This window comes from Diabrotica virgifera, chromosome 7 (assembly GCF_917563875.1).
Source record: "Diabrotica virgifera virgifera chromosome 7, PGI_DIABVI_V3a".
NCBI lineage: Eukaryota > Metazoa > Arthropoda > Insecta > Coleoptera > Chrysomelidae > Diabrotica > Diabrotica virgifera.
The window spans coordinates 239,626,495-239,654,024 of NC_065449.1; positions in this window are offsets into that span (position 1 = coordinate 239,626,495).

Here is a 27,530-nt window from a genome sequence, read left to right on the forward strand (position 1 = left end):
ATAAATATGTCAAATGTACTCATTATTGGACACCCCCAGTTTCTGGACATATTCAGTTTATAATAAAAAAAAATTCAATTAAATATCGAAATAATATAAAAATAATATTTTACTAACATACAATTAATTAACATGTTCTTTTTATCATCCGAAACTTCACGCATATGCTCTTAAATAGACAAATCTTTGATCTTTAACCCGGCACCTGCCACGTGGGGTGCTACCAGCACCCCATAGCATATTTTTATCAAATATTTGGTATTTCAAGTTTGGTAACCGAGCTGTGCGTCACAGTAGCTTTCTATAATATTATAATATGTGTTAGTGTTTGAAGTGGTTATTTAGTGTCATTCTGAACTTATAGCTCTAAAGTCGAATTGGGGTGTCATCATCTGGCACTTTAAGTTTTAAATTTTTTTTGTAGTTTTGATAAACAGGTCAAATTTACATTTTTTATTGAAATAACTGATTTAAATTATTAATATAGACTCTATACTCACTAAATTTTAATTTTTTTAAGGTATTTACTTGACTTCATTTATTATGGCTTGGTACTTGCTAATTTGCTTATAACACCTTTTTCATTTTATTTTTTAACTTTTATAACATATTAGTGGCTAATAAGTTAATAAAACATGTTTATTTATATTCTTGTGTTACTCAACACATTATTTTGTTTTTTAAACAAGTAGATCACAGAAAATTTTTAAGGGGTGCTGTGAGCACCCCACGTGGCAGTTGGCACCTTGCAAAGTCACGTGGCAGGTGCCGGGTTAATAACTCAAAAAGTATTGATTTATTTTAATAACATGGTATAACAAATTTTACTTAAAATTGGTCCCTCTGATTTGTGGGGTTATAGCATAGAATAGAATAGAATAGAAATATGCTTTATTGCCATGAAAAATTTTACAATTTTATCGACAAAGCTTATAAATAGTCAAAAAAACAAAACAGTAACAATCCAATTTACTAAAATTACATAAATCGTCAATACATTAAAATAATAATAATAATAATAATGAAGTTAAAACAGAAATAATCAATTGCAAAAATTAAATAAATTGCAAATGCATAGTCTACCTAATAATTAATAAAAAAGGTTTAAAAGTTAAAAAGTTAAGCTGCTGCATATGACACCCAAATATAGTTAAAAAAATAATAAAAATACTACTTGTGCAAAAGGTACTGTAATTTCTTAGTTATTGACTAAAAAAATCTTCTACTGAATAATATGGTCTTTCAGACAGGTAGGCTTTTGTCAGTTTACGGAATTTGGGGAAAGATGGTGCAGATTTTATTTGTAGGGGGAGATGATTGTACATTTTTTTTGCGGAATATAATATCGATTTCTTTACTAACTCCGAGGACGGGATCGGCAAATAGACGTCAAACGTAGAATTTCTCGTGAAGTAGTTATGATTAAGTCTTGGTGGAAAGACATGTAGATGTTTACGAATTAAGCAAACAGTTTCTAAAATATACAAAGATGGAAGGGTTAAAATAAAATATACAAAGATGGAAGTAACTTCTGCAATATGTTGTTCTTCTGAGGCCAAACAGATATCTTATTGCTCTTTTTTGTAATTTGAAAATAACATCGAATTGGGCAGCTGTACCAGAACCCCAAAAAGGAAGACCATATCGAAAATGTGACTCGAACAAAGAAAAATATGTTATTTTGGAAGATGCTAAATTGAGTTCATTCGAAACAGATCTTGTTATTTTTGATAAAATTTTTCACCCGCGGGAAGGAGTGGTATTCACCACCAGGGTAAAAGTGCAAGTGGCACCAAATTAGATTTCTTTCTTGAGGTATGCTCTAACTAGTCACCAATTTTCATGCAAATCGATGGAGCTTTAACAAAATAGGAGGTGAAAACCTTTAATGACTGCACTAACTTTCCTCTTTCATCCCTTATTGCTACTTCCTGTATCCACTGAGGTGTCACCCTGAAAGGGGTCATAATTGTCAATATACAATGGACACATTCCACAAGAAAAACTCCATATTATTTCCGACGATGATTTTTCGGCTCTAGCTCTCCGTCTATTTACCTGTTTTTTTAAAATCTGGTTTTTAAATTACTGTTTCATGTGCTCTATCCCTCTCATATGACTTCCAGCGATTATCATCTTTCCAAACTGAAAAAATTGCTTAGTTGTAAGAGATTTTGTAGAATTTCTATGTAATAATACAAAGAAGGCATATAAATATACAGGGTGTTTGGTAAAGAATGGGCCATAGCTTAACCTCAGGTTGCTGAGGTTAAAATAGGCCAATTTAAGCTAACTTACCTTAGTACAAAGTTTATAATAACCGAGATACAGGGTGTCAAAATTAAATTTTTTTTTATTTATTATTGAATATTTCCTGACAAGTATGAGATAACAACATGAAATTTGGTATGTGGGGGTTTTTTGGGTCGAGAAAACTAAATTCCTTACCAAAAATGATGTATTGCCCAGAGGGCGCCACATACGCCTTTCAGCACTCATTTATTACGTTCAATTTTTTTTATCCCTCACTCTGTATAATTTTGACATTAAAATTTTTATTCTCCTATTAGTTTTACTTAAAAAAGGTATACTTTTTTCATCTCCCTAAACTCAACTGTTTTCGAGATAAACGCATTTTAAATCTGAGATACACCATCATTTTTAGCATAATATCATTGTAGTTCCACCCGAAAAATAACTTAAAATCATAATAATTGTGCAAGTTCTCAAATTTATGTCATTGCATCGCAAATTCCATTTGAAGAAATTTGCGATACATTTTTGGATAATTTTATGGTTTTAAGTTATTTTTCGGGTGCAACTACAATGATATTATGCTAAAAATGATGGTGTATCGCAGATTTAAAATGCGTTTATCTCGAAAACGGTTGAGTTTAGGAAGATGAAATAAGTATACCTTTTCTAAGTAAAATTAATAGGAGAATAAAAATTTTAATGTCAAAATTATACAGAGTGAGGGATAAAAAAAATTTAACGTAATAAATGAGTGCTGAAAGGCGTATGTGGCGCCCTCTGGGCAATACATATTTTTTTAGGGAATTTAGATTTCTCGGCCCAAAAAACCCCCACATATCAAATTTCATGTTGTTATCTCATACCTGTTAGGAAATATTCAATAATAAATAAAAAAAAAGTTTAATTTTGACACCCTGTATCTCGGTTATTATAAACTTTGTACTAAGGTAAGTTAGCTTAAATCGGCCTATTTTAACCTCAGGAACCTGGGGTTAAGCTATGGCCTATTCTTTACCCAACACCCATAAGTAGCAGTGGCTATAATTGATCTAGAAATATCTTTTGGGGAATCTTGAGGGTGATTTAATTACTTTTTTGATGCAAGTTCACTCTGACCACCCCTAGGATAAGTGGGTTTTCAATTATTTTTTGGATGGCCTAAATTTTTTTTTTTGTTTGACGACTCTCGGTTTTTCTTTTATTGGTATTATTGATGTCGCATGTCGACGACTCAACATGAACATATCCACGCAGAAAACAAAATGCATTACCATTGCGAAAGACCCAATTAGATGCAAGCTAGTGGTAGAGGGAAAACCAATAGAACAGCTAAACCAGTTCAAATATCTAGGTGTAGAGTTGTTATCAAGTTATCATGGCCCAGTCAGAGGCCTAAGAGGACAAATTAACAAGGCCGCTGTCTTGTCCGGATGTTTGAGAGATGTGGTCTGGAATAACCCATATATGAGAATTGACAGCAAAGTTAGAATTTTTAAAACTTGCATAAGACCTGTTATGACTTATGGCATTGAATCAAGAGAAGACACCAATAAAACCTAAAGCATGCTACGAACAGCCGAAATGAAGACACTAAAAGCAATATCAGGACAAGAAGAGATATAATACGAAACAACATTATCAGGGAACAATGTGGCGTGCAAGATGTAGTCAGATGGGGCAGGCAAAGACGAAGAGAATGGTTCAGTCATGTAAAAAGGATGGAGGAGCACAGACTACCAAGAATTGCGCTAGAAGGAAAACCAGAAGACAAGCGTCCACCGGGAGACCACCAAAATGATGGGGAGATAGCTGGCAGTCTACCTCTCAAGAAATACTTCAACGTCGGAATTAACAGATCGACAGATCTACAACAAGTATAAGAAGAAGAAGTATTATTGAATTGATTTTTATTTTAATCTGGGAGAGGGGATCATGACCCCCGTGACACCCCCCTAAGCCCTAAGTAGGTATTGAGTAATTAAAAACAGAAAATTATGTTTTCTTTTCGTTTCGTAATTATTATGGGTCAATATTTTTTATAATATGTAATACAAAATTATTACCTACCAAGGGTAAATTAAGCTACAAAGTTCTTTAGCCCATTATAGCCCTTCTACTGTTATTTAACGATGTAATATGTCTTAAGGGCTAATAAATATAATGGCCAAGTTCATTTCGCAGATGCTTTTCATCAAGTATTAAGATTCCGATGGGCATCCAGCGATAAAGAATCTGCTTAGCTTTTTATGTAATTTACTTTTTGCAATCAAAATTTAACACGATATAATTCTCGGTAAGTCTCAAGGCCTATAATAAACATCCATAAAAATATCTTAAAAGTACTGAGGTTCAGGAAAGTGATTTAAGTACGTGATGAAAAGCGTAGTTGCCAAATGGTTGTGAGATTGTTGCCACATGACCTTATTAAAAGTTCATTGAAGATTAGTATGGTTGAGTTTGTTATAACGCCCACCGCTAAGATCTTTTTAATACTATTCTCGTGGTTTTTAATATTAAATAAAAATGAGAGATTATTGGTATCATCATCATCATACGCGTTACAACTGAATGTTTGTCAATCAGAGGATCAATAACTCACTGAATGTCTTCAAATTTTTCACTTAAACTTACTGAATGGTCTATCGAGACTGAATTATAGTTATTTTCCTAACAAGTGCAGAAAGTCATTCTTTTCCGCACGCGATTGCAGTTTGCCGAACGACGCGAAGCGGGAGTTCGGCAAGCAGTCGAGTGCTGAAAAGAGACTTTCTGCAAGAGTTAGGAACAATATTTTTTCTAAGAGTCTTTAAAAAATTACCAAATCTTAATCAATTAATTTAATTAATATGAACATACATACACAAATTAATTCTTTGACAAGGTTGTCAAAACCAAACTTTCAATATAATAAGTTAGCATGACGACGATCTTGGTTTTCATGACGATGATTCAAAACGACTGTTATTGTCTACCGATTTGACTTTCGAATATTATGTCAAAATAATTTTATTTCATCGAATTGTCGCGTTAATTTCATTAAAACAGGAACACAATAAGATATATTTGAAATAAATTAGTAAATAATATCTAAATATTAGTTTATTGCATGTATTATAATTACTTTAAGGCCATATTAACATATCTAAATTAACACGCGTGCGGAAAAGTAAAAACCGCGTGCGGAAAAGTAACACGCGTGCGGGAAAGTAACACGCGTGCGGAAAAGTGAAACTTTCTAAACTAAAATGCGTGCGCGAAAGTAGACATTTTTGCACGCTCGTAGAAAATAGTTATTTTCCTAACAAGTGCAGAAAGTCATTATTTTCCTCACGCGACTGCAGTTTGCCGAACGACGCGAAGCGGGAGTTCGGCAAGCAGTCGAGTGCTGAAAAGAGACTTTCTGCAAGAGTTAGGAACAATATTTTTTCTAAGAGTCTTTAAAAAATTACCAAATCTTAATCAATTAATTTAATTAATATGAACATACATACACAAATTAATTCTTTGACAAGGTTGTCAAAACCAAACTTTCAATATAATAAGTTAGCATGACGACGATCTTGGTTTTCATGACGATGATTCAAAACGACTGTTATTGTGTACCGATTTTACTTTTGAATATTATGTCAAAATAATTTTATTTCATCGAATTGTCGCGTTAATTTCATTAAAACAGGAACACAATAAGATATATTTGAAATAAATTAGTAAATAATATCTAAATATTAGTTTATTGCATGTATTTGAATTACTTTAAGGCCATATTAACATATCTAAATTAACACGCGTGCGGAAAAGTAAAAACCGCGTGCGGAAAATTAACACGCGTGCGGAAAAGTGAAACTTTCTAAACTAAAATGCGTGCGCGAAAGTAGACATTTTTGCACGCTCGTAGAAAAAATAAATTTCCATTGTGGAGCAGAAAACACTTCAAACCCCGTTTTGAGCTATCGATAAACACTAGCCATTCAGTTGTAATTTCCAACTATTCTATTAAACCACGTAAATTATGGCAATACCCAAATCCACTATCACTTCGAAAGTATTGTAGAAAAGCAACTTTCTCTTGATACTAAGACCTCTGAAGCTTTTTGGATAGACCTAAATCTTGTACGAAATCATTTAACTCTTGCTGATTAAATGCCATCTATTGGAGAAGGTTGGTGACAGCCAACAGGAGAGCAATAATGCTTCCCATGATCCATGATCCATGCTAGATTGTGGGCAATGTGGGCTAGCGAAAAACTTGACGTTGTAGGGAAAAACTAATTACAGTTTTGAAACCAGTATGCCTGATAACTTGCAGAATTTTTTTTTCAAATTATTCTCAGTGAAAAATTACTGATAACTAAGATGTACAAAATAAAAATTGAATCGACGTAATAAATATAATTATGCAATTTCTCTTAGGTATGCTACAGTCATTGTTGATGTTGATGTCCTTGTTTTATCATACATACTATTCGTATTTCTGAACTGACATGCAAATGCATAATGCTGGCTTTTTATGTACTAAAAATGTATACACCGTTCTTAGGCGTCAACGCCCTTCGGTAGGGATCTATGGAGGAGTATCACCAAGCCGGAAGCCCTTATCCCTTCCCGTACCGCTCCTCCATAGGCCGATCAGACGCCAGTTTATTCCAGACCAAGCCGTAGACTCTATTGAGTTTTATACTACGGCGTTGGCCTTTTATAAATTTCATGACCTAGCTGAGGCTCGAACCAGCGACCGCAAATCCACTAAACTTGTCGATCGACTGAGCCCCAGCTAACTGGACCGTCAAGACCGACAAATGTACTAAAAATACCGGACAAAAAATTCGCTAAATTGTGAACAAAACTTTAATAGACGACAACGTTGCTTGTAAGTACTATAACCATTATTTATGTTATAAGTTAAAAAAGAAGAATATTTCTGAGAGCTCGTAAATGAATCTAATGACTCTCCGGGAACTCTGCTATACTTCGCGTACTTTGTTAAAGACTTTTTCATTGTCACTTAGATTTAAGTCTACGTGTGTAGTCTTCTTGGTTTATAGGAGCAATATATATTACCAGTTGCTGTAGAGGATTATGTTCATTATTTTAATTACCTACATAGTTATGCCGAGAACTTACGTTTGTGAGAGATGCGTAGTTAAGTACGGTTCGGTTGAGTAACATGTGTTGTATTTCATTTATCATTCCAAGAACTTTAAATTTTAAATATGTATTGTTATTCTCTATTATATCTATTTAATTAGATTGATTAGCAAATTCTTACTTTAATTAATTATTCAATTATTTTATTTACTGTCTATGTAAAACAAAAACTAAATTCAAATTAAATTTTCCAATCAATTTTATTCTCAGGGCTAATTTTGTATTGGATACAATACCTGTGATCTGTGGCTTCTAATATTTCTGATTGCTTACTTCTTCCAGGGTGGAAACAGGGAAATTGAAAACACTCAATATCATATAAATGTAATCTATTGTTTTTATCAAATAAGCCGTGTACATGTGATTCAAAAAATATTAAATTTAAACTTTGTTGCAACAATCTCTTACTTAATCAATTAAACTCTAACTCTGATATCTCCTTGTTTTGACAAAAAAAATATTTAATTAATTTATTATTTACTCATACTAAATTTAATCAAATTTACTTTTCTTCTTTTGACTTGATTTTTTAAATTTTAAATGACTAACTCCGTAAAAAAAAGTTCAATAAACAAATAAACAAATATGGGTTTGATATAAACAAATTTTCTCCATTCCGACAAATAATTTGACTGACCTTTTTGTTTCTTCACTGCCTCGTTCCCTGGATTGCGCCTTCCTTGATTCTCCCAAACACGTACTCTCTGGATGTTGCGAAAAAGTCCCTCTCGTCACGACCGCTTCCAAAAATCATACAGGATTTGCTCGAATTCTGTTACTCAGTTTTCCTTGTTCGATATCTTATGCAAAAAGATATTAATCAGCTACTCGTTCTAGACAAAACAAAAGAAGCTCCCTCCGACCAGGAAAATTGACTCTTCAACCGGTCGACAATTTGGTTTCTACTTGATTCTGCTCGCAAAGGCCAATTACACACACTCTACACTGATTACTAAACTTTTAAAACAAAAAACTGGACTGCCTTCCACCGATGTTAATTACACAGTCCTCTCGTCTCTCGCCAAATTCTGACTCCTAATTTCTTCTCCCTTCTACCTCATCTTTCCCACTCTATCAAAAACACGCCTCTCTCAAAACCATTCATACCCATTTCTTCTGAAACAAATATTTTTCCACAGAACTTTCCCAATTTGTCATTTTTCAAGAGATATCATAATTAGTTATTTCCTACTTTCTACTTTAACATCTAAAACCTCATACAATTGTATACCATATTAAAACCTTCCCGGAAAGGATCTTAAAGCCGTCTTTGTTTTCGTCAACGATGTCCACTTTCTAATTACCGAAATGTTTGTTCATGTCCCATGCATTTCGTCGAATCACTTATTAGTCGTTTCACTTTTTCCCGAAACACTTGCTTAATAGCAAAATTAAATTCTAAACAATTTTGGTGATGAAAATACAGGGTGATGAAAAACTATCATTTTATGGTCGTCGATATAAATTTAATTTTTTCTGAATTTCTTTACAAAAAAAAAACAATTCTACAACAGTATATACAACTTAAATTGTATTTTTTTGTTTTTTCTTATTAAAATATCGTTAGTTTCTTTGAATATGACTTATTCATTGGTCCAAACCTCTAACTATGGGCCCATTCCTTAAATATTTTAAATTTTGTTGAATGTTTTCGTCTAAGTACTTTCGTATTAATGCCTTGATTTATTATCTCCTATTAATTTGTTAACTGATACAAAGAAACGCTTTTCTTTAGTTACGAGTGACTAAAATTAAAAATATAAAAAAATCAACTAAAAAGTAAAAAATAAAAAAAAATCAAACTCAAAGGATTATTCGAAAAAAACTGTTAGACAGATTAAATATACAAAAATCTCACACATTCGTTAAACAATTGAAAAAATCATAACACATTCGTTAATTCGTTAAAGAAAAGCGTGGGGCGAAAACCGTTTAATCGATTATTCGCGCCCCACGCTTTTCTTTAACGAATTTGTTATGATTTTTTCAATTTTTTACCGAATGTGTGAGATTTTTGTATATTTAATCTGTCTAACAGTTATTTTTCGAATAATCCTTCGAGTTTGAATTTTTTTATTTTTTACTTTTTAGTTGGTTTTTTTATATTTTTAATCTTAGTCACTCGTAACTAAAGAAAAGCGTTTCTTAAAAAATTGTTTTCATATTTTTTTATTTTTTACTTTTTAGTCTTACATTTTTCAAACATTAAAATATATCGTCATTTTTATTAAAATATAAATGTATAAATAAAACATATGATGTACCGGGTGTCCCAATAAGAATGGCTCTCGGCCATATCGCAGGAACCCTTTGGGAAAAAAAATTTTATACCAAAAATTGCCCCGAGAAAAGCCTGGAAATTATTTTCATAATTGTAAGTCCACCGCTAGAGGGCGTAATAGAATATCAAAAATTAAAAAATCGAAATTTTACAAAATTTGCCTAATGAGAGGGCACTGGAAATCCAATCATCGTATTCTTCATACAATTCTGTGCATATTTTATTTCACAAGTTTAAGTCTACCTGTGCAAATAAGAGGTGGGGGTGAGTGGGAACCTTGTTATGAAAAAATCGCTGTAAGTCCGGTTCTGCTTAATAGATTTTTACAAACTTGATCTTGTTGAAAACAGCTCTTTTTCGTCAATGTAATAGTTATAATTTGGAAACAGCCTATTACGTAATATGCCGGCTAGAAGGCGCTATTTATTTTTTTTTAAATCTAGTTTTCTTTGGAAAATATTAAATACAAGTATGAATTTTTTTTCCTGTATTACAAAATTAGACCAAATTAGCAACAGAATACCGAAAACCGCATGTCGATACCTTTTTTCTATCTCGAGATATCTTAAGAAACGTGTAAATTTTAAACATAACTGTTGCTGTCATAAAGTGGAAATATATAGAAACACGTAGTGTGCTATGGAAAAAAACAAAGGAACATTGTCCAGATGTCACCGTGTATAATGAGTCAAAACAACAATAAGACAAATAACACTATAAAATATAACAAAAATAGAGTGTGTGTACTTTGTACGCGAGTAAGAAGTTATACTTCTATTATTATGATTTTAACGAAATAAATATATTTTAATTAATTTTATTTTTATTTAATTATTACACTAATTTTAATACTTAAAATAATACCAAAAAAATAGCGTTAGTATGTAAATTTTTATGAATTGTTGCCTCCGCGCATTTGCTTTCCTCTAGATGAATCGTAGAAAATGTAAAAACGTCAGATTTTCTACACAAATTTTTAATTTTTATTTCATTATATTTTAATATTAATTATCCTATTCCCAACTAAGATAAATACATAATTGTTATTGTCACCGGTAAACTAAGTTAAGGAAGTCAAAATGGAAACAAGTAGTGTGCTGTGGAAAAAAATAAAACTATTAGAAGTATTAACTTTAAAAAGTCATCATGTGTCAAATTATGTGTCAAATCAGTAAATCATAAAAATTTGTTCATTGATGGTTTGTTGCGGTTTGTTTCTATTAAATTTTATATAAAATTGCATTTGACATGTTAGCCACATTCTTTGAATGCATAAGAAATGCAACTGTTGCGGCTAGAATATATGCAATGAAATATCCCGAAAGACGTCACCCCAGTAGTAAAGTTTTTCAAATTTTGTTTTGATTTATTATATACGGTGACATCTGGAAAATGTTTCTTTGTTTTTTTCCATAGCACACTACTTGCTTCTATATATTTCCACTTATATGACAGCAACAGTTATGTTTAAAATGTACATGTTTCTTAAGATATCTCGAGACAGAAAAAAGGTATAGACATGCGGTTTTCAGTATTCTGTTGCTAATTTGGTCTAATTTTGTAATACAAGGAAAAAATACATACTTGTATTTAATATTTTCCAAGAAAAACTAGATTTCTAAAAAGAAAATAAATAGCGCCTCCTAGCCGGCATATTACGTAAAAGGCTGTTTCTAAATTATAACTATTACATTGACAAAAAGAGCTGTTTTCAACAAGACCAAGTTTGCAAAAATCGATTAAGCAGAACCGGACTTACAGCGATTTTTTCATAACAAGGTTCCCACTCACCCCCACCTCTTATTTGCACAGGTAGACTTAAACTTGTAAAATAAAATATGCGCAGAATTTTATGAAGAATACGATAATTGGATTTCCAGTGCCCTTTCATTAGGCAAATTTTGTAAAATTTCGATTTTTAATTTTTGATATTCAATTACGCCCTCTAGCGGTGGACTTACAATTATGAAAATAATTTCCAGGCTTTTCTCGAGACAACTTTTGTTATAAAATTTTTTTTCCCAAAGCTGTACTATAAATGGTTCCTGAGATATGGCCGAGCGCCATTCTTATTGGGACACCCGGTACAAATATGAAAAGTAGTCGGAATCGGCAAAAAATTTGAAACTTTATTGTTTATTTATGAAGCATAACGTAAAAAATTAACGTAAAAAGTGAAATTATGTATAGTTCATATAATTAGCTACAATCTGTAAAAGTTTCAAGCTTCATCATTGTAAAAAAACAAGAGAATTTAAGCATTTTCCATTAAAATCGTTTTTTTCTTTAAACAATTAATAAACATAAAAAAAGATTTTATTGACTTTTCGTGTATTGTTCCCGCGAATACATATGTCTGCAAATTTTCATTCATATACATTGCAGAAAAGGCAGTCAAATTAACGTCTAAAGATTTGACACAACCGATTGATCTAAAGTAAAGCGTTTAAAAATACAATATTTCGGATGTAATATTGAGGATACAGAATAAAAACTAAAAGCTAAAAGCTCCTTCAACGATCTTAGGAAGATTCTCTGCAACTTGTCTTTAACTATCAATATACGCATAAAAATTCTTAGATGTGACGTCTTTAGTGTCTTCCTCTACGGAGTAGAAAGCTGGAGTCTTACAGAAGATACCATAAAACCACTAGAGACATTTGAAATGTTATCCTGCCGACGTATGTTAAGGGTCTCATATACATACATATACACCACACAACTAACATAACTATTCTCAATGAATTATGCTAAGAAAAAACAAAGAAATTATTAACACCGTAAAAAACAGAAAATTGGCTTAATTCGGTCACATTATGAGTAATAATAAACAGGGCCGGATTTAAGGGGGCAGGCTGGGCAGCTGCCCGGGGCCCCCACAAAGCTTCAAACGTAAAAAATATCAGTAAATTATTTACAAAGAATTATTTTTGTTTTTTGCAAACACTTGTGCCGCCCACTCTCTAAATTTAGTTGCAAAGCTGCAGCTGCGTATTGTCCTGCTGCCACACCATTCTTTGATTTCGTATTAATACTATATGTATTTTTCACTTCCTCTACATATGGATACAACTTGTTAGCTGAATGTTTAAGCACCAGTTAAAGGTTATAATCAGATTAAAGTGGCATTATCCAAAATTTCAGAAGACGATGAGCAAGAATTTCAAACTCGTGGCGATGTAAATGGTTTGTATAAACGAATGTGTTTACTGGAAATAGTAATAATTTAAAAAGGGTAAACCCTATAGTTGGCTGTATACTTTCGATAAAACAACGTGGAATGAAGTAAACACTTCTGATGTATATAGGTATATGAATTTATATCTTGGGACTTAAATTCATATACCTATATACAACAGAAGTGTTTACTTCATTCCACGTTGGAAACAGTAATATTTGCAATATTTTGGAATGAAATCTTAGAGATAATAAACAGTCCAAGTCGTATTCTCTCGACCGGCTTCACTAGATTATGGAACATTTCAAGAGACTGAAATGACAATATCAGAGAAATTTAGGACTCAAAATTCTATCTCTATTATATATCATTTCATTACCTCTTTAAGTCTGAGGCTTTCTGCATATGAATCCATTCATTCCAATTTTGGATTTTTACATCATGTGGACAATTTAACTCCCAATTAAATTAAGCTCACTCACTAAAGATTACCGACATTTATAGCAATGATTTAGATGAAACCCTAGGTGTCGAACTAGTACAATTTGTAGAATCTTTCAATTCAATTAAAGAGGAAATCGAAAATAATGTAAATGATGCGTTTCCAAACGTTGAGATGACACTTCTATTCGCTTATATTTACTTTTGATGCTAACTAACTGCAGTTGGGAGAAGTCATTTTCAAAAGTAATTAAAAATTGACTTCGGTTTATGATGCGCCAAGAGCATTTGAATCATCTCTCTATAATGAGCATTAAATTCGATGTCAACTAGACATGTCAGATACAATCATGGAATTTTCAATTAAATAATCTCGAAAAGTATCCGGACTTTAACCATAATATGTTTACTTTTAATATTTACATATCTTATATTTTTTTAATGGTAGAATGTAGGGCCCTCACTCCCTCACACCAATTCTGCTCAGGGGCCTCCACTGCCTTAAATCCGGCTCTGATAATAAATACCGAGTTCTACAGCTGATTCTGCAAGAGGGGCCCTGGACATAGACGTATATCCTGGCTCACCTATCTTAGAAAATGAACTGGTCTAACGTCACCTGGTCTATTTCGAGCTGCTTAAATAGAACAAGATGGCTCAATGTGGTCGCCAACATCATTAAAAGATAAACACCTTTAGAATAAAAAGTTGAATTTTAAATATGGATGTTGAATAGTAAACAAAAAAGTGCATTAAATTCTAATATGGATAAACATAGAAGAGAATTAATACAGATATTAGAAATAACGAGGTTCAGAAGTGCCCGACAAGTAATCATCAGAGCCACTCAGGGATAAATTCAAACTAAAAAAATAATCAAGAATATTGATAAAAAACTCTCGAACAACTTGATGGACCTTAATAAACCAGAGATCAACGAAATGGTGACTGGACATTTTCGTTAAAGAAGACACCATACAAACTAGGAAAGGTGAATTGACCATGGTGAAGAAAGTTCGAACTGAAAAAAGAAGCTATCATATACATTCTATACCATTCACCACAAATTCACTAGTCAGCTAAGGATTTAACCAGAAGAGATCCTAAAACTACCAATAAGGAAACTGTTGACCTTACTTGAGACCACAGGGCTTATTAGAGCTTTATAGAAAGAAAAACAAATTATTGTACAAAGGTCTTGCTACTGAGTGCTAGAGATTAACGAGTCTCCCCTGAACTAAAAAGAAGAAGAAAAATAACTTAATCAGATTTAGGATAGCTTAGAGTTAGAAATGAATCTGCATTGGGCAGTTTCCTACAGTACTAAATTGTGATTAAACTACTCGTATTTAGACCAGGCGGATCTGTTTTGAGGTGGATGTAAGAGGTGGCATTCGGATTTTTGCAGATAAAGTTAGGTGACAACTTCAATAATTATAATTCACGTATGCTACTTCTCAAATATGCCCGGAACATTAATTAAAAAATAAAAATATTTAAAAATTTCGAAAAATATCGATTTTTTTACTTTCACTGCTTATAACTTTAAAACGATTCACTTTGGAAGAAAGTCGTGGGGAAAGAAAATAAATATAATTGAATTTTGTATAATATACGACTGGTTTAAAATGTCTTGAATTATTACCCTTTCTGAAAAATAGCAATAACTACAAAATAGGGGGGCAAAAAAACTGTATTTATTCAATGTTTTTCAACCACTTTGGTTGAACTTAGAACCATCATAATACGCTTAGAAAATTCTTACAACTTACTAAAACCATCCACCAAATTTCATTAAAATCGACCTAATAAATTTTGCATAATAATTTTGAAATCTAAATTTTTTTAAAAAAGTTCAAATTTTTTAAAAACTTTCTGAACAAAAAGTAGACAATTTAGAAGTTTGCTAATTTTTTTTATATATAAAGAGGTTCTCTACCTGTCTAGTACACTTTACATAATTAAAATAGGATTATTTAAGTGACCTCAGCGTAGTTAAGAAGTTATAAACAATTTTTGGCTTATAAACAAATACAGTGAGTACGTTTGAGTTGGAATAAATTCATTTTCTTGAGAATGGGCGACTATGGAGATAAGTCCCGAAACAGATCGATTTTTATTTTTAAATTATAATTTTTTGGCATGAATATCATACTAGTGACTTCTTCCATCTGGGTGTGATGACGTAATCTAAATATTGGAATTAATTTAATAAATTTTTTTTTAATTCAAACCCAGTATAAATAATTATGTTAATGTTTATATTAGTGAATACAAAATTGAATAGCCTTTCGATTGAGCTATCACACGGCACCTATTCTCATTTAAAAAAATCATCGATTACGTCATTACGCCCAGATGGATAACGTCACTAGTATGATATATATACCAAAAAATTAGAATTTAAAAATAAAAATCGACCTGTTTCGGGATTTATCTGCATAGACGCCTATTTTGGAGAAAATGAATTTATGTCAACTCAAACGTCCTCACTGTATTTGTTTATAAGCCAAAAAAATTGTTTATGAATTTAAAACAGTGCTGAGGTCGCTTAAATAATCTGATTTTATTTCTGTAAAGTGTATTAGATAGGTAGAGAATTTCTTCATATGTAAAAAAATTAGCAAACTTCTAAATAATCTACTTTTTCTTTAAAAAAATTTTAAAAAATTTGAACTTTTTTTAAAATAATTTAGATTGCAAAATTATTCTGCAAAAACTATCACGTCGATTTTAATGAACTTTGGTGAAAGATTTAAGTATATTGTAAGAATTTTCTAAGCGAATTATGAAAGTTCTAAGTGCAACCAAAGTGGTTGAAAAACATTGAATAAAAACAGGCTTATTTTGCCCCCTTATTTTGTATTTATTGCTATTTTGCAGAAAGGGTAATAATTTAAAGACATTTTTAACCAGTCGTTTATCATATAAAATTCAATTAACTTTATTTTATTTCCCTACGACTTTGTTCCAAAATGAATCGTTTTAAAGTTATAAGCAAAGAAATTAGAAAAAAATCGATGTTTTTCGAAATTTTTAAATATTTAAATTTTTTTATTAATGTTCCGGGCATATTTGAGAAGGAGCATAAGTCAATTATTATTGTTGAAGTTGTCACGTAACTTTATCTGCAAAAATCCGAATGCCACCTCGCACATCCAAAAATAGACGTTTTTTCACAGATCCGCTCTGGTCTAATTTGTTTATTGATCTATTTTTAAAACCAATTGCAAATAAAGTAGAATTAAAAAACTTCTTCCTTCTTACCGCTTTACTAAAAAATATGCAATTCTTTATTAAAACCAAGCGTGTGTTAATATTGACCAAAGCTGCAAACCGTGTCATAATATTTTCTCTTTACTCAAATAATATTTTCCGTTTATGTACACCTTAAGAGGAATTCACTGACCGATTCATTTCACCGTTATTGCAATTCAAAGTACGTATTAGAACCCAACCCTACAGCATTAAGAATATTGGATTGCTGTTCTGTTCTGCTGACCTCAGAGGTCATTGCTAATGGCATTCATTCTCACCTCACCTGCAGCTTTTAATTAAGAACTTACGAAACTGGTGCATACGAAATAAATCATATTAAGTATTGTAGTATGTATACATTTAACAAGGAATACTGAATAGGGGGAGTGAACTGAAAATAAAGCAGATTCATTCCCAATAATGTCACTAGATTCATCTTTTTTTTGTTGACCATGTCGGTCTTCGAGGGTAATCCAGTAATCAGTATCGGACAACTTCACACATTGAATGGATAATCTTCACAAATGGCTGTAAGTATCATCACTTTTTATTTGTTTGTACATGTTTATAACACAAAAATCGCCGATATAGCCTATGAATTTTAAATATCAATAGTGTCAAAATTTCATAAATGCCTATAATGTCTACAATAATTGATGGATTCGACCATTACTTGATGGAAGTTCATTTTATCTAACAATAAAACACTGAAAACGTTTGTTTTCTATACTTCCACAAAATTTATTATAACTATGTGACTACAGTGTTTCGGCAGAGTGCCTTTCTCAAGTTATTTAGTTTACTATGGGTTTGCCTTTTTAAAGTCTTTAACAGAAGAGGTTGAGGAGTGGAGAGCTGTTTGTCTCGAGTTGGTCATTCGGAATTATATCTGTATTTTTTAATTTATTAATTTCCATAGATTCTAATAAAGATAGCTTAAGGCCTTTATTTTGAATATGCAGAGTTTGAAACTCTTCATTAAAAAATGATTATGATCTAGATCTAGAAGGTGAAGTGCGTATGTAGAAGTGTCTGTTTTTCTATTGTTGAAAGCCCTTTTGTGTTCTGCTATCTGTTTGTCAAAGGTTCTGCCAGTTTGACCGATGTAAGTTTTCGGACAGTCACCACAAGTTAGTTTGTAGACACCACTCTGTAGTTGTTTTCTCTTTCGGTTCTTATTGTTCTTAATATATTTGCTTAAGTTGTTGTTAGTTCTGAAAGCTGGTGTTATTCCTTTCTTTTTTATGTATCTGGCTATTTTTGTTATTTTGCCAGTAGATGTGATAGAGCCGAAGTTATTGGGTTCTTTCTTTGGTGGTGGATAGACTAATTTCAGGGCTTTCTTATGGAGTTTTTGGTTTAATGAAGAGTTTCAAATTCTGCATATTCAAAATAAAGGCCTTAAGCTATCTTTATTAGAATCTATGGAAATTAATAAATTAAACAATACAGATATAATTCTGAATGACCAACTCGAGACAAACAGCTCCCCACTCCTTAACCTCTTCAGTTAAAGACTTTAAAAAGGTAAACCCATAGTAAACTAAATCACTTGAGAAAGGCACTCTGCCGAAACAGCTGTAGTCACATAGTTATAATAAATTTTGTGGAAGTATAGAAAACAAACGTTGTCAGTGCTCTATTGTTAGATATTGTCAACAATGTTTGTCAAAAAATTATTTCATCTTTTTCTCTATAATCATGTATGCGTGAATTGATACCTCTAAGAAAAATTGTGAATTCATCTTTTGTTCTAGTTCTTCAAGCATTTGGTGGTTTATTTCTTTCTTTCTGTATCAGTCTGCACCTTTCCCTCCTACTTATTTTTTTATGCTAAGTGTCCACTCGTTTTCTTCTTTTTTTCTTCTTGTAGCGCTTAACCGTTTCGGATGTTGGCGGCCATCATGGCAATCTGTACTTCGCACACTGCTGCTCTGAAAATATTTGTGGTTGTTGTGTTGAACCACGTACGTAGATTTTTCCGCCAGGAAATCCTTCGCTTTCCTGGTCCACGTATTCCTTCTACGGTTTCCTGTAAAATTAGTTGCAGCAATCCATATATTTCACTGTTCCTCATGATGTGACCGAAGTATTTGATTTTGGTTGCTTTTATTGTGGTTAACAGCTCCTTTTATTTTTGCATTCTCAGCAAAACATCCTTAGTTTTCACGTAGTCGGTGTAAGATATCTTCAGAATTCGACGTTAAAGTCACATTTCGAAAGCCACAATTATCTTTGTGGGTGGCGTCTGTGAGAGTCCACGACTCAACTACGTACAACAGTATAGAAAACATATAACATCGTGTTAACCTGATTTTTATGGGTATTGATAAATCATGACATTTAAATAGCTTAGCCATTTTTTTAACATGGGGATCTTTCTTTCTGTATTCTACATTTGATTTATAGGGAATGGTCCCAATTTTGAATGACGTTCGTATCAAGGTAGGTAGGTGTATGTTTTTACTCTTTGTTAATCGTTCATACTGATTCGTTCAAAATGCTGTTCCGAGATCATCATACATTTTGTGCTCTTAATTTTTAGTGAAAGTCCATATTTCTAACTTACGTCTGTGATCCTATTCATGTACTCCTGGAAGGCTTCAGAATTGTCAGCGAATACCACCGTGTCATCTGCAGATCTTATGGTATCGATTCTCCGTTAATTCGAATTCCGGCTCAACATCATTTACTACTTCTTGAAAAATTTCCTCATGTTGAACAGCAGTGGTGATAATATACATCCTTATCAGACCCCACGATTCTCCTGCCTCTATCCCGATAGACGATGTTCGATTCTATAGAGCATTGCAAGTTAAGAATAGAACATTGCGGATTTAGGGCCATGTATTTCTAATGAACGATAGAAGCGCGGTGATGTCTTGACGAAGACAAGCAAGATTCAGGGTTGTATTTGTATTTTCCCTATAGGCTTCCCTATAGCTTCATGGACTTCATCCATGTTCTTGATATGCTTCTTCTTCATGTACCATGTCCTTTTAGAACGTTGGTTATCATCATAGCTATCTTAATTTTATTCACTGCCACCCTAAATATTGTTCTTGATGTTACTTCGATATGAGTTCCCTCATAAAAATGTGATAACGTAATATTTAAAGAAAGATTAGAATACTTCTTGCGAACAAATGTTATTTTGAGTCAAACAAGCAGCAAAAAAGGAGAATACCGACTTCCTACCTAATACGTATCTCTGCTGACATATGGGTCAGAAACATATATCATCTCCAAAACAGACACAAATCGTCTACTGGTTTACGAGAGGAAGATTGAAAAAATACTAAATGGGGGTAGTATCATTCATAAAAATAGGTAGGCTTAGATGGGCTGGACATGTGTCAAGAACAAATGAAAATACCCACCCAGACAAACCCTATTACCTAAGACCAAGACGAGACTTAGACAGCCTTGGTCTTGGTCTTGGTATTGCGCTCCCGGTCTTGGTCTTGGTCTTGGTCTTGCAGCAAGAGTCTTGCAACTCTTGCAGTTGCGTATTAGCCTATTGCATATCTTTGAACAACGTAACAGAGAGGTACATTTGAAGCTGGAATATCATAGCCATAGTAAAGACCAGCCAAATTAATAAATATCTAGACCAGCGGTTCTCAATCTGTGGTGCATATGGTGGTACATATCCCACTGGTGGTACATATCATTATTTGCGGTGGTACAGAAAACGCAAAAACAGCCACAATCATTACCACAATTATTATAGTTAATTAGATTATATTTCAGTTAGGTGGTAACAAAAATAATAAAAAGTATTTTCTGGTACATGACTCGAAAATATTGAGAATTACTGATCTAGACAATTGACACCAGGTGGGGTGTGAACTCACGATTTAAGTCTATGTTCTAACTAACTAAAGTTTATTAGAAACTTATGTATTTTATTATCCAATATAAGCGAATGAATTAAAAAACATAATGTTAAGAAAATATTATGAGGCTATCGTTTTAATTTCAGTATTTTATAAATGCTAGAATATTTCACAGAGTGATGTGAGAAAAAACACAGTTTGATGGGTACCTACACCCGGTGTACAATGGCAATAATTGATTTGTCTAGCAACAATATTATTACAGCGATACTTCTTATAGAGTATCTAAGAATATAGCCGAACTTATATACTCCCTAAAACGACCCTCAGTTCTAACTGCAAGACGCAAGAGTCTCGCAGGCTTAGTCTTGTTCTTGCTCAAGTCTTGCACGGTAAGTCTTGGTCTTGGTCTTTCTAAAATTAGGCGGTCTTGGTCTTGCGAAAACGGAAGAACAAGACCAAGACTGCAAGACCAATACCGATTTTGGGCAACACTACAGTAGACCAAGACTGGGATAGAGGAAGGGTGTGGACAGAGGAAGATTGGCGCAATAAACTGCCAATGGTTGGCGATGTAGATTCCCCAGAAACGACTGGATAATATATAGACTGGGGAAGGTCGAGACTGAACCTAGAGCTGAGCTACCACTGATAATGATGAATGGCCGTGAACGGGAATAGAAAGCAACATTTTGAGAAAGCAAAAAGACGCTTTAAATGAGACAAATTTAGGACGCCACTGCGTAAGGATTTTAGTGAAGATTCGAATATAGTCACTATTGACTAGCTTGAAAAAGAGTTTATCTATTGCTAAAAAAATTATGAACAAATAATTACTATACATATACAGTTTCTACTCCGTACCTAAAATAATATGAATCTTTTTAATGACCAGTATAAATAAATTACATTGATGTTTTAAATTTGAACAGAAACAAAAAAACTAAGCACACCTGTAGATGGTTTCATACCCTTATTAGTGCCCATAAATTACCGAAACCAAATTGAAGAAGATTGCTTTCGATTTACATAATTAAACATAATAAAGATATCAATGTAATTACAGTATACACAAAATTTTTTAATATCATAATTACTGATTGATTACGTGATTACCAAATCGAACAGTTATAAATCTTTCAAAAACCGTTAACAATGAAATAAAAAATCGAAACTTTTTACCACAATAAATCAAAACCTGTTTTGGACCTCCCGGAAAAGCATTCGTCTTGTATTAAAAGCAATGTTGTCAAATTGTGCAAAGATGTACCTACTTCAGACCTTTTAAAAACAATTTTTAGAATCAAATTTATGAACGACGCTAAAAGCTTCTTTTTGAATCTAGATTTCAAAGAAGTTGTTTAGCTTTGTAAATGTTTTCGAACTGTGAGTTTAAAATATCCTCTTTGTACATAGGTATTATGTTTTTGATGCAATTTGAGAGCAAAAACATTTGCTATTATAGAACAAATAAAGGTAGAAGAGCAAGCTTCCATAATGACTATTACAGAAAATAAGGAATTCACAAAACGAAATTGTTTAACAGTGTTTTCCCAGTTTTCTTAGATCAGGGAGCCCTTTTACAAAAGAGTGAACGCATTAGTTGGCGATCCCCTTGTTTTATCATAACTAGCTCATTCACCATTTATTAACATTAAAAAGTCAATGAGTAGATCTACATAATTAGGAATGGCGGTTTTTGAGAAAACACCGGTTTTTGGTTATACCGGTTTTTTTGCTTACGGTTTAACCTGGCGGTTATAACCGGCCAAAAAAACCGGTTTTTCCAAAAAGCGGTTTTTGGTTTTTTAATCCAATAGATCACAATGTTACATGTACAATGCACTTTAGTTTGCGATACTCCACTCGACTCGATACTCGATATCAATAATATCAAAATTAGTACTATCGAAAGAACATCAATATAGTCGGTTCGCTAAACTCAGACGCAAATGGCTAATGTTTTTAGTACATAACTTTTTTGTTTTTTGCCAATTTTGACAAAATTTGCAAAATTACGAAATATTTAGTACAGTGGAACCTCGATAACTCGGATTAAACGGGACCGCGGCCGATCCGGGTTATCGAAAATCCGGGTTAGCCGGAGAATATGGTATAAATTAATAAAAGACGATATACTTACAGATAAACTCAGAATTGAAATAGAATGAAATATATATAAATATGCACAGTAGCTACACATCTAATTTACTAAAAACACGCAAACATAAACGTAAGCAAACGGAAGCGAACAATACAAGTACCAAGTACCTACTACATACAATACATTCACAATCGGAAAGATGTTATGTTATTTAAGAAAAGTGAAAACTAAAGACCATTGTTTAAAAAAGAATTTTTTAAATAGTCTTTTAGTCTTTAAACAATGCTGTTTGAAAGAAATAAAGAATACTACAGACAGGTGTCTGTTGTTTCTGCCGGCCTGTGCCATGAGTCATTTTTACTATCGTATATTTCAAATTACACAAATACACATTATCTCTCAAATATTATATTACATACATTTTTATTGTTGAAATGTTTATCTGATAATTAACTATTTTGATGGGAAATAAGCCACAATTAAATTGAAAAATAATTTTATTAACGTTTCGACGCCCAAATCGGTTGTCGTCAAAATACAAAATACTGAAAATCAAAATAATTATCTGATGAAAATCGGTCCGGGTTAGCCGGACTTCCGGGTTATCGGGGGCCGACTTATCGGGGTTCCACTGTAATTATTAACTATTTAGTAATTATTTTTTTGGCAATTTTATCAAATTGGCAAAATTACTAGCTTAAATCACTAGCCAGTTGAGTCTGAGTTTAGCGAACGGACTATATCAATATAAATAAAACACAATTTTTAATAAAACCATGTTATTCTTCTAATTATTATATTTATTTATTATTTTATTATTATTATATATTTACTGTTTATTATTAAATATAATATAGCGTAAGATTAATATATGTATACATATTGCAATAATATACAATTTAACCCAACCATTTCAACTTATGAAAAATTTCCCAGACTCTTTCAAATGGGATTTAAAAAAAATAATATCAACATAAATATTTTACTTAAAAATAAATTGGACAATGCAATTTATCTTTTATTTTTACTACCATCAAAAAAAATGTATCATGTATTTTTTTAACACGTTTGTATATTTTTGTATAATAGGCACATTTTAACTCATTTAATACTTCCTACTCCCATAGAGTTACGAACAATGAAGAGGAGAAGAATAGGTAAAGAGAAAGAAGTTGAACTTACAATTAAAGAAAGAAAACTACAGTACCTCGGACATGTGATGCGGGGCGAGAAGTATGGCATCCTGCGACTCATAATGCAGGGAAAGATAGATGGCAGAAGAAGCATCGGCAGAAGACGAATTTCAAGGCTGAAGAACCTGAGAGAATGGTTTGGATGCAGCTCAAAACAACTATTTAGAGCTACTGCCTCAAAAATTAAAATAGCTATGATGATTGCCAACCTCCGTAGCGGAGATGGCACCTGAAGAAGAGAAGAATACTTCCTGTATGGGTGTATCATTTTGAAAACGTAGGTAAATCCTTGGAGATTCGTATTCGTAATCGGTAATTCGATATTCATAGTCAGACATTATTTTTGGTAATCAGAAAAAGTCATTCATCCACTTTCAATGTCAAGAGTCAAGTGTGAAAAATAGATGATGTTTGCGTCTACTTCACCAGATCACTTCTTATGTAAATATTATGATTAAAAATACCTTTTCAACGAAATATTATGGTAAAACTAAATTGTTCCTGGCTGATGTGATTTTGCAATTTCAGTTTGCTTCTGTATTAATAAAATAAAATTCGAATTATGGTTTTGTTTGGAATAATTACTTGAGAATAATAATTATGATTGGGATCCAAAATAATCCTAACCTAATCCTAATCACCGTAAAAACCTAATAACCGGTTTTTACTTTAAAAAGAAAAAATCGGTTATAACCGGGACAAAAAAACAACCGGTAAAACCGGTTATTGCGAAGTAAAAAAAACCGGTTTTCGGTTAAAGCGGTAGGTTTTTCCCATCCCTAGATCTAATACTAAACAATTTATACAAATACTTCTTCTTCTTCTTCCTCTTTATAAGCAATTCTGCTTGTTCATTGGCGGATTGATACCTCTATGGAAGGTTGGCGCTCCATTTTTTGCGCGGTCGGCCGATACTTCTACCGATTGGTGATTTATCTCGTGCTATTTTGACCACACGTGTCTCCCCCATTCTGGTTATGTGGTTATTCCATTCTTTTTTTTCTATTTAGTGTCCATTCGTTTATACACTGTACGTTACATTGTCTTCTAATATCTTCGCTCCTCTTTCGATCTCTTAGTGTATTTCCTGTAATTCTTCTCAGTACTCTCATCCCTGCCGTTTCCAGTAGTCTTTGTGTTGTGGCTCTATCGGGTCTTGTTTCTAATGCATATGTCATTATTGGTCTTACACTGGCTTTATAAATTCTTGACTTCATCTCAGTGTTAATATGACGGTTTCGCCATATAGTGTTATTAAGGCATCCTGCCAATCTATTTGTATTTTGTACTTGATTTCTCACTTATTTGTCTAGGTCTCCGTAACTTGACAATGTAATTTCAAGGTATTTTACTTCCATTACTTGTTCAATACTGATACCATCAATTTCTATTTTGCATCTGATTGGTTCTTTACTGATTACTATTGTTTTGGTTTTCTGAGATGAAATTGTCATATTGAATTCTTTTTCTCTTATGTTAAATCTGTGGACTAATCTTTGCAGACTATCTTCATCTTGGGCTATCAATATTGCGTCGTCTGCGTAGCAGAGTATTTTTACTTTTTGTTTCCCATTCTATATCCCTTTCCTTTGTTGACGTTTTTGATGATTTCATCCATGATTAAATTGAAAAGCATAGGACTCAATGAGTCTCCCTGTCTTATTCCGCTGCCTATATCTATAGGTTCTGTAAGTTGTCCATCTATTCTGACTTCCATTTTGTTGTTTTGGTAGATGTTCTCAATAGTTTTTATGATATCTAGAGAGACTTCTCTATTATACAGAAGATTGATTACATCTTTGAGTCTTACTCTGTCAAATCCTTTCTTTAAATCAATCAGACATAGAAATGCTGGTCTATTATACTCTAGTAATTTCTCAGTAATTTGCTTTATGACGAATATTGCATCTGTATATAATCTTCCAGTACGAAAACCCTGTTGATCATCTGCTAAACTTATCCTCTGATTCATTACGTCTTGTAAGATTTTAGTTGTGGTAGTATTTAACAAGTTGATACCTCTGTAGTTTTCTGGCTGCTTTTTATCTCCTTTTTTGAATAGTAGGATTAGTTCGCTCGTTCTCCATTCTTCCGGTATTTTATTGTGTTTTATGATTTTGTTAATTAATGTTGTTAATTGTTCTGTCATTGCTGCTCCACAATATTTCAGTAATTCGTTTGGTATTCCTTCCTTACCTGCAGCTTTTCTGTTCTTCAGCGTTTCGAGTGTTTTTCGTACTTCCTGTGTACTTATATTAACATCTTCATTTGTGGCAAATTCTGGTGTTTCCGGTTATAGCATCATTTGTTCTTTCTCTGCATAGAGCTTTTTTAGATAGTCAATCCATGTATCCTTTTCTATGTGTTTTGGTTCTATTAGTTCTATTAGTTTACCCTCGTTCTTTGACCTCTTATAAAGCGCCATATTTCCTTTTGGAGATCATAAAAATGAAATAGGTCCAGATGCGGTCGTTGCATATGCGGTCAAGGTAATTTTCGTTGCAAAAGCGGTCAATCCAAAATATTTTGGCAGGTAACGTTGCACTTGCGATCAGACATTTTACTTAAAAGCTAGATAAGAAGGTCGTAATTTAGTAACCACCCGAGTTATTAGCAAGCCCGGTCGACCCTATTGAAATATTTTAATCCGCTTATCTATATTTCGAAAAATAGGTAATGAAAACAGTAATGACTAAACCACAATAATCCCCTCATTACGGATTTTTGGAAAGTTTGTATTTGCCTAATTATAAAGGTTGGGGGAGAATTACCAAAATCTAAATATAAAAACAAATGCGTATTATTTGTATATTGTTAGTTTGAGAGATTGTTTAGTGCAGTACATAACAACTTTTAATAATGGAAAATTTTGAAGTGATTGAAACCACCAAGGGAAAACCTTCTGCTTTTTACGCTGGATATCAGTATCGAAAATATAGGAAGAATAAGGAAGATGTTGTAACTTGGGTATGTGTAAAAGAACGTCACTACAGCTGTAAAGGGAGCATGAAGACAAAACTGACGGAATTACTCGAAGTCAACCAACACACTTGTGTCCCCGATGTAGCTCTCAGAAGTAAAAAAAGGCTACGTACATTTCAAAAAAGAGAGCTCGAGAAGAAGACACTCCAACCCCAGACATTTACAGGGAAGGGTTCGAAAAACTATTTACAAAAGGACTCGATTTTGTAAGTGAAATTCCTTTGTATGCCTCACGTTGTCACACTTTGTCGTTCAAGACATTTACAAACTGGTGTCGGACCAGAACCAGCGTCGTCTATTGAAATACATATCCCACTGGAAATTTTGACATTAGAAGATGGTCAGAGTTTTTTGTATTTTGACGACACTGAAGAAGGAGAAAGAATTTTATGTTTTTCGACTTCGAAAGCAAAGGAAACGTTAGCAACAAAAACAGATTTTTTGTCGACGGTACATCTAAGAGCTCCTCCAAACAGTTTACACAAATATATACCATGCATGTTGATATGGGCAGCACTGACGACGAAACAAGAATTGTTCCTGTGTTGTATGCGCTTCTACCAAACAAAAAAATGAAAACGTATAGAAGGCTGTTTACAATATGTACTGACAAAAAAACTAGGCGGATGGAAACCAACAACAGTGACGCTTGATTTTGAAGATGCTGTTATTCAAGCTCTCAAAACTGTTTTCCCAGATGTTAGACTGCATGGATGCAACTACCATTTTAATCAGTCGCTTTGGAGGAACATTCAGTCGATCGGACTGACAACACAATACATTAACGACGATAACGTTAGACTTCATTTAAGAATGTGTTCTGCATTGGCATACTTACCTTTGGAGCAAATAG